The sequence below is a fragment of the Mytilus trossulus genome, chromosome 1 (assembly GCF_036588685.1).
Source record: "Mytilus trossulus isolate FHL-02 chromosome 1, PNRI_Mtr1.1.1.hap1, whole genome shotgun sequence".
Taxonomy (NCBI): domain Eukaryota; kingdom Metazoa; phylum Mollusca; class Bivalvia; order Mytilida; family Mytilidae; genus Mytilus; species Mytilus trossulus.
Window position 1 is genome coordinate 51,309,628 of NC_086373.1, and position 14,496 is coordinate 51,324,123.

Sequence of the window (14,496 nt, forward strand, 5' to 3'; positions counted from 1 at the left end):
TGCGAAGTTCAGGTTAAAGTTTTGTTCAAGGTAGTTTTTGATGAAGTTAAAGTTACATCAACTTGAAACTTAGTACACATGTTCCCTATGACATGATTTTTCTAATTTTAATTCCAAATTAAAGTTCTGACCCCAATTTTCACAGTCCACTGAACACAGAAAATGATAGTGCGAGTGGGGCATCCCTATACTATGGACACATTCTTGTTTAATCAACAGCATTGTAAATAAAGTTGAATTCTTGTATTCGCTGTTTACACTAACAAATTGAAAACTGTACCTATGTATACGCTTTATTTTAAGTTCAGATTTTTAGTATTCGTATTGTTATCTTAGAAAGTCTTACTGATTACAATAGGGAACAATTTGACAATGATTGAATTTAGGAGTGTCAACCCTGTGAGTATGACCCGTTTGCCTAATACATCTTTTGGTGGTGCGCCAGTCAAATGCGGAACTTACAGATAAGGTAATAGGTAACAGCCAGGTAAATATAATATTGGTATCGGTATCGGATTCGACCCGGAACTTGTTAATTATTGGCAACATTAATTATGTGGAAAACAAAAGGGTCTGGAGTGGTGTAATTTTTAATCTACACCATTGCCCTATATTAGTTATATTTAAAGTTGAATTCTTTGATTTGTCGTTTTTACCCGATGACGGCTGACAAATTGAACCTCGTAATTTTAGTATTATAGATGTATTGCTATGATTCAGCTATTAACACTTATGGTCCCCTACTGCTGATGAAATCCATTACTATTAACAGGTATGGACCCAGAAACATAAATCCATTTCAGGTGCACTAATTAATATCTTAGGGGGATCTTGATCTTTGAATGTAAATGTTTTATGAAATAACATGTATTGCTATGATTCAGCTATTAACACTTATGGTCCCCTACTGTTGATGAATTCTATTACTATTAACAGGTATGGACCCAGAAACTTAAATCCATTTCAGGTGCACTAATTGATATTTAAGTGGGGGGAGGAATCATGTCCTTCTTATGAATCATAATGAGGCTTTCAGGAAATGTGAGTACTCTTAGGTCGGAGAATGATTTGTCACTTACACATTTGCGCTAGGCACTAAGCTATATTGCTAAACTGTATAAAACACCAAAAGTCTAATTTTGAAATCTTTTACTACATATCTTTAATATTTGACTGATGAACAGAAAGACAGAAAATGTTTATTTTTAATAAAGTTCAAGTGCGTAACAACATTCTTGGGTAGGCCTTCAGACTCATACCTTTTTTGTTCTAAAACCATGTGTAAATGGCTATTTTTGGTCAAATGTGTCTAATTTGACATGAAGACATCACAAGTGACCTGTCTTCACCTAAATGTCCTGATTAAATCAACCTGTCCATTTATCAATAAAATAAAGATAAATTTGAAATGCTTGAATAATTTCACTACTTTCCCAATTAGCAGAAGAAAAATATTGACATTCAGTTTATCATATCTCCTTTAAGAACAATCTTGAAACAACCTGCTTCCTGGGACAAAGCTAAATTAATAATTACAGGAAAATTTAAGATGAAATGAAACTTAATTAAAACCATCAATATATCAGAACTTTATGTTCTAAAATAGTAAAATGACTTAATTTTGTTATATGATGGACAAGAACGAATAGCAATATTTGCTCAACATAGGGGAACATAATGGCGAGACTAAGTCTGACAACAATCTAACAGAATGCTTTTGTACAGACATGTCCCAATGCTCATTAGGAATTCAAACTCTCTAATGAAATAAATGAAGAGAAGAAAGACATTGTCGCTAAACTATGGAAACAATGAAATGACTCACTCTACAAAACAAACACATTCATGTTTTTTTCGTTTCTAAAATCAATTATTCAAGATTTACTGAAAATGTCCACTTAAAACTTTACATTACTTTTCAGAAGCAGGTTTAGAAAATTGACAATGCTTAAAGATATCTTAAAGCTAATTACTGCTCTTAATATCAATATTTATGGATATGAACTGAAGGCACTTTTCAGCTCGTGAAATAGAACAAAAATTAGTCAAAAATACACTGTATTTTCTATAATCAACAATAGTTTAAAAAAAAAAAAACTCCTTCAAGTATCACCAACATACTTTAATGCAAAAAACTTTCAATTCAAAGTATAAGCACATTAACAAACTGAAGTTTATGTTGTTAGTTCCATTAGTAATTTAGTCATAAAATATTGACTTTAAAAAAAGTTTTACAAACCTTGAAGTGTTGAATTCTGTCGTTTTTTTTGGTTCTTGACTTTCTATGTTGAAAACTGTTTTAAATTGTTCTTTAAGTGTATAAATTGAGTCATAAAAGTTTTACAAACCTTTAAAAGTGTTGAATTCTGTCAATATGATGGTGTTTTTTTTGTGGTTCTTGACATTCTTTTATCACTCTGTAAAAAATAAAATCAATATAAGGTCAGTTTTATCTCAACTTACTTTTCTTATTCACAAAAAATATCAATTATCTAAACAAAAAACTTGATCGTTGCCAAGTGGACAAATACCTTTTTTTTTTTATCTAAAATACACATCGAGACAATCTAACCTTAGTCACATATGAAATGCCCCCTTGTATGGATAAGATCAATCTATATATTTAATCAGTAATTTTGAAGTAATACCTATCAAAGAGCAAGGTTCTTTGATGGCTATTAATTCTACATCAATATACCTAGTTGAAATGTGATCACCTTTATTTATGGCATGAATTTAAAACAACACCTGCCAATTTTTTTTAACAATATCAAAATTAATTTTATAAATTTGGGTATACATGTACTTATAAAATTCTTTATATTTCTTTCTTAAAACAAATTTTGCAATTTTTGCTCTATTAATTCTAATTTAATGCAGATAGAACTAAATTTCTCTTTTAGTTGTCTTACAAGTTCAGAAATTATTACTGATTTTTTTTTAATGCAAAAAAAGTGACTGGTTGCATGAGCATTGCAAAAATAAGAACTCACATACCGATATCTGATACATACATCAAAAGGTAGCTTTTCCTAAAATCACAATTATTAAACTAGCATTTTTGACGATTCTGAAAAAATCAGAGTAATTTTTGAATTTACAGAACTTTTGATTTGAATATGAGCAATATTATGCCTACAAATATAACTCAACTAAAGAAACGTCAATAATACTGTTATACTATAAAAAGTCATATCTTGCAGTTTTAAGAATCTGATTGAGAATGTGCATTATTTGATAAACTCTTAACCATCTAATAGTATCACCTAATATTTGCCAATATGCTTTTGACATGTTCTCTAATTTTGTATTTTCAATCCATCATGTTCAAACAAAAATGGCTGACATGGCTTTAACAGAAACACAAGTGTTGACACAGCTCTTGACCAGTTGTGTGTTTTTCAATTTAGATGTCCTTCACAAGTGCTGAACGTCCTTGAGAGACAGGAAGTAAAACATTTCCCAGAACAACTTCAACTTAATAATCATTATTAGTCTTCCAAACAAGGCTTAATTCTGTTTGGATTTGCTGTAAGCTATAGCTGTAAAGCGTACACATACGAAAAACAAGATTTATGCAAAACCATATGGTGTATTTAGAGAACAAAAATAATAATGATAAATGCACCTTTAGATTCTGCAGAGGGACAGTAATAACAACAAAGCCAAGATATAGATAATGGTAGATTTACTGAAGAAGTATTCATCCATCCATTCACAATGGTGTATAAACTTAATAGGAATTATATTGTATAACAAAACTGCTGATGCAAAGCATTGCAGAATTAAGAATATATTACACAGGAAATTGTACAATATCTCATTTCCCTGTAGTTTTGTAATTAACAGTTTTGCCAAAAACACAGTTCTGATTATGTCTATATTGTTGTATATCAAAATCCTGTCTTCATTATACAGCAACAAACTTTTTTGATGAAAATAAGTCTACTACCTATCATGCAAGCATACAAACAAGACCCTCATTCTAGATACTTATTGTTTTATATTATCCACTTCTGACCCAAAAGTATAACACCCAATAACCTTAAAGTCCATCTACTAACCGATGTTACACATCAATTTAAGTTTTACAAACCAATCATTTAGTCAAGTTCTCTCCCTTGTCATCTGGGTTAACATTAGTATCATGCCTGCAATGTTTGATTGTTCAACTTCTATGAATCTTTTCAAGATTTGATTGTAGTTATTGAAACCCCATATTTTTGACAACCTAATTTTATAAAGGGAAAACAAATGCATTATAATCATCAAATTATATGATCTTTTTTAGTTTTTTCCTTCAAGTGAAATCAAAATACTATACCGTCTTTAAAATAATAGACAAAAATCAACTAATTGTAAAACAAAACTAAAACCTTGACATCAATCCAAATACATAATACTTAAAAGAATCCCATTAGTAAGTGCATGCGCTTCAGATGTGACCAGAAGTCATGTTCTTATACCGTATAAAGAATTAAACAACTCTCTAAGGTGAGCATAAACAGAACATTAATACTGACACAGGGCTACCATAAGTAAATTGAGGACTTGGAGATACATAAATTTTCTGACAATCTCCATTAATGTAGATAATTAGAAAAATGGTTTTTGTCATCGTAAGAATGATACGGACACACATGGGTATAGTTAAATCCTACATTCCGAATACCAAACTACCATTGAGACAATGTAAATGGCTTAGGTTCCATTGTAAGTCAGTAATTTATTTTCCGTCATGTTATCTTCCATGTCAAATGTTACTTCCTCAAAATAAATTGAGATAGTAGTAAAAAAATATGTTTTACCAGATAAACAGGAAGTGATTTTTTTTTACAGATTTTGAACTGCATTTCCCAACAGTAGTTTCGAAAATTCTGGAAAGGTGAGTAAGTTCATTGTACATATCATAACATTTTACAGAAATAACAGTTCTGTAGATTCTTAATACTATCTCTATGGTTAACTGTTAAAAAAGTCAGTTTTTAATATCAATAGTTGCCTTTGTGTAAATAATATGTCCCCATGCATTAGATTTCTCCTTACAATACATAGATAAAAGGTGTTTGGAAAGCAAACAAAATAACAATTTCAGATTTAAAGAGTTTCCAAGGCAACATTCAATGAAGTAGTATGTGTGCACCCAAGTAACATCTTTTATTTGGTGAGAGTAGATAAATAAATCATTTTGTTGTTTTGTGGAGGTTTTCCCTTGAGGATATTTTCTTTATTTACATGAAAAAGGTGCCTATATTTAAGATATTACTGAGACATCTCTATGTAGGAGATCTGTCTCTCTATTCTGTATCATGCATGATTTAGATTTCTGTAGTCTAACCAACATTATTATCATCTATAAAATAGTAGGGAACGAAGATGAACACAATCTTAAATGGTTTTGCTATCACAATCAATATATTTCTTTAAGGCATAGTCCATAAATCAATTTTCAAAAAAAGTATTTTTAACCCTCTTCTTATTTCCAAGAGTTGTCTTTCTTGATAGAAAGTTCTAAATAGGTATTCAAGAGTTGTCCCTCTTGATAGACTTGCTGTTAAAATAAAATTAGAAAGTTATTACATTTTTTAGCATAAAATCTCTGCAATTTATGCAAAACATGAGACAAATATGTATAAGCTAGAAAAAAGAACAAGATATTTCTTCACATTTAGTTAGGACTTGAAGGAAAATGATTTTTTTATTTTTCATTATTTTTCTGTAAAAAGAAATATTTTCCAGCAAAAGGTTCTCATATATCAAACACAAAGTGTTAGTAATTGAAAATAAATACAGAAATTCTCATAAAAAAACGAATATTCTCTTAAAAGTACATATTATTTGATCATCTAAAGCATCATTAATACTTCTTCATTCTTAATATTACATTCAGTAAATGTATTATTTAAGGAATTCGAGTAATGACAATCGATTGAATACCAAACAATTCATCATTATAACACAATTCAAACATTCGCAGTCTTGTTAAATGTACTGCACGACATTCAGTCTCCAATACAAACACGACCAAATTCAATTACAAAACTAGATTTCTGTCTTTATTTCATTACATTCTACTCTTCCTGCAATTTTAAGGGCTTGATTATGAAATTATGATCGTTTCTTGCACCTACGATATTTTGTTGATTTACAATGATTGTTCTGGTGCCGAGGTAATTTGCAACTCTTTTTACAGCTGAGCTATGATGAAAGAGAAAAGACTGAGAAATCACATTTACCGTTAAGTAACATACGATCAGGGATCAATATGAGAAAGAGAAATTAACAAGGATAAAATGTGTGAACAAAGCAGCTGAATCTCAATAGGAAGTTCTCTAATAACATGAGCTTGCCATTTATACTTTAACTCAATAACATATGGTGTACGTTATATGAGGGCATGAGTTTACTAGTCCATGGCATATAAAATTTTAAATAATTGGGTCATCTTGGAACTTGTAGTGAGATTAGAATTGTTGCCTAAGCGGAAGTTCTCACTTTTACTAAGATGTAGAACTGCATCAAAAGAGATGTTCCTTTATAAAAATAAGAAGATGTGGTATATTTGATTGCCAATGAGACAACTTTCCAACAGATTAAATGACATAGAAGGTAAGCAACTACAGGTAACCTTCAACCAAGCTTCAAATGAGCAAAACATATACCACAAAGCAAGCTATAAAAGGCCAGGAAATGATAAAAAGTAAAACAATCAATTTTTGGTATTTTTGTTTTAATTGCTCTCCGTTAGTTTTTGTCATGAATTGATACTCAATTATCCTTTCTTTTTCCTCATTTATTAAGTCAAGTTCAAGTTCACATTTTTGGAGCTGAATACTGCATCAAAACCAACAGGACATAAAACAGCAAATTGTACAGAAAATGTTTTTTTTTACATTGAATGCTTCAATTTTAGTTTTAGTACTATCAGTTTTAAGTCAATATAAAAAGAAGATGTGGTATGATTGCCAATGAGACAACTATCCACAAAAGACCAAAATGACACAAACATTAACAACTATAGGTCACAGTACGGCCTTCAACAATGAGCAAAGCCCATACCACATAGTCAGCTATAAAAGGTCCCGATAAGATCATAATTTGCCTATTATAAATGCAGTTATTATTTGTTTTTAACATACTTATCTGTTTTTGGGATAATTAGCAGTACTTAAAACTATAAAGGAAAGTTTAAACTGAAAATTATCAAAAATAAAGTATGAGTTAATTTATTACAACATTAATCATCTTAATTTGCATTCATAATTGTGGTTAAACTATTTACAGAAAGGATAATATTTAAAAAAAAATATAAGTATGGGCATGAGGTTGAAGTTTTCATGAAAGAAAGAAAGAAAAAAAGAAAGAAAGAAAGGCCTGTAAGATGAATAAAATGGGAATATCGTATTCCTGAATTTCTGTTAAATAAATTCTTTAGGCCTGCTGGATTCATTGAATATTTCAGAAACTGTTGCAAAGTCTTAATATGTCTTATGCTATGCATTACTTCAAAAAATCATTCAATGCATGGTTTCGGAGGATCTCTAAGATGCCATTTATTGTGACATCAAAGGTTTACCTTACTGTGTTTAGCTTCAAAATTGCTTGGAACAGAATTAGAAATAAAGGGGTATAATGGCATTTTAAAAACGAAAAAAATATGTGGGAAATTTTCAATAAAATCCTGTCAAATATGTAGGGGGAGGTGCAAATATAAGGAATGTACCAGTAACTCTTTTTGGAGATAATGAATTATAAGTCTTCTGATACTGTATGTCATGTGCAAACCCAAAACATTTTTTTTTGGTAAAAATATATAATGAGATGTGCATTATGCAAAAGAAGAAGTACTCAAGATTATTTGAAAGTCACAGATATTATATAATTATAGGTGTGAATACTTGTCTTAAAAATTAAAATAAAAGACCTGACAATTGACCAACATAGATGACAGAACATGCACATTTGCAAAAATCACTAAATCCCTGAGTAGTAACTACTGTTATGGCAGGGTATGATAAGTTACATAATATTTAACTTAATACTGAAACTATATCAAGCATTGGTGCCTCAACCACTTTATGTACATGTTCAGATATAGCAATTTATATTCATTAATATGAAACTTAATGATGCAAGTTGACTTAAATTCACTTTGATCACTACACAAAATGGAATTAATAAGTGTTGTTTATAAATTATTATTCTTTGATGTTTGCAATCTCTTATATATGTAATCTTTTCAAACCATTTGATGCATATGCTTTTATTTGTGTATTTTAAGATCCAATACATACATTTTGATATTGTAAATTGAGAAATTCTTGCATGCATATAATCACGATTAATTTTTGCTATTTTTGGAAAATCTGAATGTTCTTATTTTTTGTGATACTCAATTTCAGTTGTATTATACGCATTAACATGATTAATAAAAACCTTACAATAATTTCTGAATGGACAGAAATATATTTTCTAATAAGATGTGTCACATATACCCTGCAATAATCCAAATATGATAGAGGAATCACATGTGTGTAGATATGCAATTAGTGACCATTATCCTATCTGTTTAACAAGGAAAGAAGTCAACATAGGCAAAAAGAATACACACAGTACAATTACATATAGAAATTTCAAAAATTTCAACCAAAACAATTTTTTATTAGATCTGCAATCTACGCCTTTTCATGAAATTGAATTTGAAGAAAACCCCTCTGTCTGTCTACAATTGTTTTATGATATGTTGAACAAGGCTTTAGATAAACATGCTCCTGTTGTTAAAAAGAGAGTTAAAAGAGACAGACAGCCTGAATGGTATAATAGTGAAATCATTTACGCTAGGAATATGAGAGATAAATATAATGCACTTGGTTTATGGAGTGAGTATAGATTTTGGAGAAATAAAACTAAACAAATTATTGATAACTCAAAAAAGAATTATTATAAAAATATGGTAAAAGACTCAAATGACCCTAAAACATTATGGAAATGTCTTCACAGTCTGAACCCAAAAGTTAAAAATACACCATATGAGTTGGCCACAGAAGATAACAATACAACTAAAAGTAAAAAATGTATAGCTGATACTTTTAATATCTTTTTCACTTCCTGTGCGGAAAAACTAAGAGAACAAGGAAGTTATACACCTGTTAACAAAGCAGATTTTAGTAATCTTAGTAAATTTGTTAAAAATAAATTACATAAACATGAAAAATTTTCTATACCACCAGTGAATATGAATGAGCTATTTAATGAATTAGCAAAACTTGATATAAATAAAGCATCTGGTATGGATAATATTGGTCCAAAAATCCTAAGATTAAGTGCCCCTTTTATTGCATCACCTCTCACATATATATTTAACAGAATGATAGATACTGGTATATTATAATCCTTCATTACTGAAGAATGCTAAGGTAACACCAGTTTTCAAGGATGGTGACAAGCTTTTAGCAACAAATTACAGACCTATATCAGTTCTTCCAACTTTATCAAAATTAATAGAAAAACATGTTTCTAATAAAATGTACAAATATTTATCTAAACTTAAACTTTTACACCCTACACAATCTGGTTTCAGGCCGCAGCATTCTTGTCAAACTGCACTTATCAATATCATTGACAAATGGTTGCAAGAAATGAATGATGGTAATTTAAATCTAGCAATTTTATTAGATTTTAAAAAAGCTTTTGATTTGGTAGATCATGATATTCTTTGTTTAAAGCTTGAAATTTATGGATTTAGTGAGGCTACTGTTAGTTTTTTTAAGTCATACCTCAATAACAGAAAACAGCAGGTAAACATTTGTAATGTTTATTCTGAACAACAACATATAAAATTTGGTGTCCCCCAAGGTTCTATACTTGGTCCCCTATTGTTTGTACTATTTATAAACGACCTTCCCTTATGTATTGAAAATTGTGAAACAGACCAATATGCTGATGACACCACTCTTCATAAATCTGGGAAAAACATAGAAAACATACATGATGATGTTCAAGAAGATTTATACAGGGTTGAAGAGTGGTGTAAAATGAACAACATGTTCATTAATGCAAATAAAACAAAATGTTTGGTTACTGGAACAAAACAGAAACTATCAATTCAGACTTATCAACCAAACTTGATAATAAATTCAAAAGTTTTACAAAATTCTTCATGTGAAAAATTATTAGGTGTTAAAATTGACAGCACACTTAACTGGAAAAATCAAATTGACCAAGTTTGTGCTAATATATCATCCAGAATATACCTTCTTTCTAAAATAAAGAAGTTTTTAGATATAAATGCAAGGAAAACATATTACAATGGGTATATTCTTCCCTTAATTGACTACTGCTGTATTATTTGGGGTGAATGTAAAAATGAAGGGAAAACAAGAATTTTAAAACTCCAAAAAAGAGCAGCAAGATTAATTCTAGATGCAGATCCTTTATCCCCCTCAGGCCCCTTATTTAAAAAACTTGGGTGGATGACAGTTGACAATAGAATAAATTACCACAAATATTTACTTCTATATAAATGTATGCGTATGGAAGCACCAATGTACCTAGTTCAAAAGTTTAAACTGAAATCAGATAATAATCCTTACTCCTTAAGAGGTGTCACTCAAGGTAATCTGATAGTTCCTAAGCCAAAAGCTGAACTATTTAAGAAATCCTTTGCTTATTCTGGATCAGTATTATGGAATGGACTACCACACAAAATGCGTAAGGCTCAAAACACTTTTACTTTTAAGCAAAGTATCAAGAAGTACTTAACACAATCCTGATAAGAAATATTTGCTACAATCATGACAATGCATTTGTAATGTATATATTTTTTTTTTTTTTTTTTTTTTTTTTTTTTTACTTCTTAAACAGCATTATATCTTATGTTAATAACAATACATTGAACTACATGACTGTAAATTAACTATGTGTAAATATCTGTTTTGATTGTATTGTAATTTGTATGTGAGGGCCTCAGGGAAGATTAGTTTATTGTAACTAACTGAGTTTACCCTCTTTAAATAAAGAATTTATTATTATTATTATTATTATTATTGTAAAAAAATACCTTAAATTTTATCCAATATAGATTTGTTTTAAGGTAGATACATGGTATACCCGCATATGCCGCCATCTTGGATTGTATAATCACAGTAAAAAATCGGTCTAGTTATTTGACTAAATCTGCAAATTGGGAGACAGATTTGCAATTTAAAGGTTAGACTGTTTGATAATATAAAGAAAAGTTGGTAATTTATTTTATAATGCAAAATATTTAAACAAATATATTTGTTTTTGCTTTTAGAATCATTTCTTTCAAATGAGTCATGTAAGGGAAGATAACTCTTTTAGTAAAAAATTTATACTAGACTAATAGGGAAATTTTTTCATTTTACTTGCAGCAAGAAAACAAGTTCGGTGACACCATTTTTTCTTTTTATTTTCTTAAACTATAGTACAAAACCTATCTTTTCACAATTTATTTAAAAATTCTATCTCATAGAATTTTTTTTATACACACAAATGTGTTTTTCCATTAACAATCTAACCAAATTTAGGCAATTTTCAACGACACATAGCTTGAAAAATAGCACGGTGACCCATACTTTTTATTACATTTCTGAAAAAATCATACTAAAATCTTCATTTTGGCTAAGTATAAGAAAATTCTGTCTCAAAAAAGATTTACTTATGATCTACCTTAAAATTTACTGAGTTTTATATTATCATAATTCATTTATTGTTAACCAGTGGTTTTGTTTATGAGAAATATCACCAAGATCTAAAATAATAGTAAATCCTTGGTAATAGATTTTTTTTTTATCAATTTCATAAAATAATGGTGTAATTAATAGCATGATTGTCTGGGGACAGAAACTAAAGTACTAATGGCTAATACATTCTCATAACTAAACAATCCCTACTCAACAGGCTTCCTGAAACAATATACAGCCAAACACGATAAATAGTATTCCATCAACAGGGAAAGAAGAAAATCTGACATTTTCATCATCAACCGGACTCAATATGTTCAGTTTATATCAAATACACAATCTTCAATCTTTATATAGGAAATGAGCTGACTTTCATGCATGAAAAGTAAGATTGGTTCCAAGAAAAAGGGTAAAATATTAGCTCATTTTGTAAAAGCTTAGGTCCGAAGCTTTTACAAAATGAGCTAAAGGAACACATCAATAATCTGGTGACCTGATTTTTTTTTTTATTTCAAATCTTGATTCCAGTCAATAGCTAAACATTGTTGCTCAATTTCAGACTCATTCATATCGCCGATTAAGAAATCTTTGTTTACATACATTTCCCAAACTTGACTTAAAATGTCAAAGTAAAAAAAAACATGTACTCTTAAGAATTATTCCAATACTGACAAGTCTCCAGTGGCGAATCCAGAACTTTTCATAAGGGGGGTCCGCTCCGCAATCATGCTTCAGTGATTCCCTATATAATCAACCAAATATATTTTCCCACGAAATGGGGGGGGGGGGGGGGGGGGGGGGGGGAGGCCCCTTTGCTAAGCTCATAGTTATTTTACAATTCCAGCAATGACACCGGAGTCCTCTAATTCTCTGTTCCCTAGATTCACCCCTGACATTAAAATTGGAAATCTTAATTGTGAAAATTCTATTCCTTCTTCAATCAAATTAATAAATGCTGCCATAAATAGCGAATCTTGTTTTCTCCACTGTTATCTTGTTTTGTTTGTCTGTTTTTTCTACAACATCTTTTGATGTCTCATATGTGCGTTCACCCAATATCCGATTTCATTTTCAATTTACGTTATTTTTACTATGGTATCATTATATCAATGCATATAATAGTGATCTGCTAGTAAAGCATACTGAAGCATGCATGCAGGTAATTGTGATAAATATTATCAATACCAATGTCATAAGCAACGACTTTTGATATCTATTTACAATCTTTGCAGCCATTGACAAGATCATTGCAGACGTGGTTAACCAAAGCCATTTGATTTTTATATGAGAATGTCATATAACACACCTGAATGTAACCTAATACAGGCATAAATTTCTAAAAATCATGCCATAAATGTTGATACAATTAACAACATAATGCAACTGATCTGATTTAAAACTATGGGAATCTTGTCTGTCATGTCTGTGATGTAGTTACGGGTTGTATAGTTTATGCATGTGACATAAGCTTTTAATTCATCTCTAATGCATAGAGTATTTTCAAATCCAGGAGGTATTAAAAACCTTAAAACACTCATTAGTTCACCTGGCACATAATGATTCAGAAACATATTCTTTTCAAAACTTAGATAAATAGATAAAATCAATTATAAAATCATTTATTGATTAAACATAATTTTGACCTAAAAACGAGTTAAAATTGTTCATATTCCAGGTCAAAGGTCAAGGTCATTGTTCAAATAAGGTGACATCATCTTGTGGTGCTCCAACCATGTCTCAAATATCAAAAGCCTATGTTATAGGTGAAAAAGTCATGTATTGGACACAAATATGGAAAAAAATAAAATTTTGAACTTGAGGTCAAAAGTGAAGGTCTAATAGAAGTCATAATTACAAACAACACTGTATTATGGTAATGCAACATCATAGCCAGTCTCAAACGTTAAATAGGTACAGCTCAGACAAGGTTGTATGAGAAGCAGAAAAAAACCACCAGAAGATAAGAAACACTACTTAAACAGTAGGTCCGAGACCACAATTGTCGTCCCTTGATATTTGTTGTTCACGAATATAGTCCCTAGTGTTAACAGAGGGTTACTTGCTATTAATTTTTATACCCCTTCCAAATTTATTTCTCCATGTTTAATGCCTCAAATTGTAAGTAGGGGGGTGAAATTACACTGTAAAAATATTTGGGTCCAGAATTTTACAGGAAAGTAGTGAATTTGGTCCAGCTGAAAAAGGTTAAAAATTAGCACTTCAGAAGCTGTCAAAGATTTCAAGACTTCCTATTAACACAAAATTGTTCATATTTTGAGTTAGAGCCGATGAAGTTTTCTATAATTTTGATATAATTTGTCCCAAAAGTAGTGCAACACACTGTAAAAATTTCATTGAGAAACCGCAGGTGGGATTTTTCAAATTTTCATTTATGTTCTAAAAGAAATGCGCTACGAATTAATTGTGGTCTCGGACCAGTATGTCTCCCTTCAGACTGAGGTAACACAATAGAACATCATGAACCAGTTGCTTTCCACTTTACCACAAAAGGGTTACCAAAAGAGCATATACTTTTAACAAATCATCAATTGTATCAATCTTTTAGTTTACAATTGGGTGAAGAATTCATGCACAAGATTATGCATCTGAATGTGCATGAATGAAAGTGATAAATTTTTCTGACATCTTAATCAAATCCTTGTACACTGAAACTGCTCAATAATTTACTTTCAACCCAATATCCTTGAATCAAATATCGTAATACAACAAATATTATAAAATTTTATGAGCGTAAGCACTAACAATAAAAAGTTTCCCGACACGGTACCTC

At 30.1% G+C, this 14,496-nt stretch overlaps 1 protein-coding gene across 2 annotated transcripts in view; it reads right to left on the reverse strand.

Moving 5' to 3' along the window:
- The window catches only part of LOC134726902 (interleukin-6 receptor subunit beta-like), a 97,520-nt gene that overhangs the window by 72,543 nt on the left and 10,481 nt on the right, over nt 1-14,496 (reverse strand). For both annotated transcript variants that reach the window (XM_063591317.1, XM_063591312.1), the window contains exon 4: nt 2,349-2,417. The gene's annotated coding sequence lies outside the window, so the exon portion shown is untranslated. The remainder of the gene's footprint in view (nt 1-2,348; nt 2,418-14,496) is intronic.